At 39.0% G+C, this 2322-nt stretch overlaps 1 pseudogene across 1 annotated transcript; it reads right to left on the reverse strand.

Annotated features, from left to right (window-relative positions):
* Window positions 1-856: 856 nt before the first annotated feature.
* LOC308615988 (large ribosomal subunit protein eL33-like) lies at window positions 857-1225 on the reverse strand (annotated as a pseudogene). The gene has a single exon. The product of its transcript is annotated as a large ribosomal subunit protein eL33-like (transcript).
* Window positions 1226-2322: the final 1097 nt, after the last annotated feature.

Below are 2322 nucleotides of genomic sequence, written 5' to 3' on the forward strand. Positions count from 1 at the left end.
TGGTGCTTCCTAGTCCTTATTTATCAGCAATCCAGCACTTCCCAAAATTACTTTTACCAAAATTATTCCCCTTCTTTACAAGTATATTTGACCTTAACAACAACAGCTGAGGTTTGCCTGAAACTCTTCTAAGCATTTACATTAACTTGTTTCATCCCCAAAACAACCCTCTAATAAGGAGGAATCATCTCTCCAGTCTTAAAGATGAAGAAACAGCCTAGAGAAACTAAGCAACTTTTCCAAGGTCACATGAAGAACGAGTGGTCCTGCAGGCCAGAGAGCACAAGGTTTGATATTTTCAGTATCAATGAAAATGTTTCATGACCTATGTATTGGGAGAAAGAGAAGGAAATGTTTCAAGGAAAATAAAAGGAAATGAGAGGAAAGGGAAATAACAATTGAGTCCTGAGTTTGGTCATGTGTCATCTCTCACTTTCTGTCAGTTAATATTCACAGCCTCCCTTGACGTAAGTGCCATTCGTATTGTAGAGATGAGCACACAGATTCAGAGAGACTGATTCTCCCGCCCAAAGTCACATAGCTACTATGTGACTGAGCCAAATGTTCCCCTGCATTTTCACTCCTCACCTGAATGGTTAGTCTTGTGGCTTTCTGTGGGACCCTGTTGTAATTCTCACCTTCCATGCGCTATAGTCACTCTTGAATTCATTCATTTGGTGAATATATCTTGAGTGCACTGTGCTGGGTCTTGCAGTGCAGCAGTGAACAACATAACTCAAGTCCAAGATCTCCCTGGGATGAGCAACCTCAGATTGATGTCAATACTGGATAACAATTGTTTTTTTGTTTTTTTTTGAACAAATCCACACTCTTTTTTATTTACTTTTCAATAACTTTAAATCCTTGAAGGGTACAGTATCACATGGATTCTGTGTTCAATAGCCTTAGCAGGAAGATTGCTTCAGACTTTGGCATGAACCATGCCACTGTTTCCATGAGCATGAGTTCTTTCCCCAATTTACTCTGGTTTTGTTAGATTTTCCACCAGGAGTTGCTGTGTTGTCCTTTGCTTTGTACACATAAGGACATCTCTTGCCGAGATAGAATTCGGTTTCATCTCAAGTATATACACCTTCAATTTTCAGGAGAGCTGTGTGCTCTCTCTGGTTCCATACCCCGCTTATAGCCAGCAGAAATGCCCTTGGACCACAGCCTTCCAGACATATTTGTCATTTTAGAAGTTCTGGTCCCAGGAGGCTTCCACAGGGTCTAAGATTCCTTTGATAACAATTGTTAACGTGGGGTCTTTAAGGCCTTCTTGCTTGTTTGCTGGCACAAACAATTTCCATTTTGGAAAGATGCTACTTCACTGGCTTGATTAAGTTTGGTCAAGAGTTTTCTTATTGTTTGTGTTTTTGCAGTGCATTATACAGAAAGCAGTGGTGTGATTTTTATAAAACCACTTTGTTGAGGTATAAACGACATATAAAAAGCTGTACATATTTAATGTATACAACTCGATGAGTTTGGTGATAGATATAAACCCATGAAACCATCACCGCTATGAAGGCCAAAAAGACATCCATCACGTCCCAAAGTTTCTTTCCACCCCTTTTATTATAATATCGTGTATATGTGTTGTAAGAAACATAAGATCAATCTTCTCAGCAAATTTTAAGTATCCAATACAGTACTGAGATCTATAGGCACTATGCTATATAGTAGATAGTCAAAGAGTATAGAGTTTCAATTGTGTAGTATAAGTAACTTCTGGAGATCTGTATAGCATGTGATTTCCACATGATAATAAAAGCTATTCCCAAATGCATTTTTCTCTCTTTCTCTGTCTCTCTTATTTCCTCATCTAAGAATCAGAAACATGACCATCAGGCACTAATTCCACTAAATTATATCATTCCCCATTCCATGCTTTTAAAATATGAATTCTGGGTTGATTAGTCCGCTAGATTACCAACACTTCAGTGTGAGTTCTATTCTACATCGTTCAATTTATGGCAGCAAGTGTCAGCAGAGCCTGAACATATTAGCTGCTTAAGAACAAAAAAAGACATGGATAGGGAGGAAAAAGAGAAAGAAATGTAAGCAAACTGTCAGGGTTCATTTGCATCTCAATGCAGCAGAGAAAGAAATCAAGATGAGAGAGATCATGAGCCCACCTTTGCATCCTCTCCCTCCTCCACTCCTCACTGTAGGACCAGAGGAGTGAAGGTAAAGCACTTGAGTTTGACCTGTTTTTCCCAGCTTATGGGCACAACCTAATAAACACCACCAAATGAACTGAATTTCATCATTGGCAAGATGCAATGGGGCAACACCTTTAAGATTCATCACTGAATTAAG

Source organism: Mesoplodon bidens (genome assembly GCF_964165515.1).
Source record: "Mesoplodon bidens genome assembly, chromosome: 4".
NCBI classification, from domain to species: Eukaryota; Metazoa; Chordata; class Mammalia; order Artiodactyla; family Ziphiidae; genus Mesoplodon; species Mesoplodon bidens.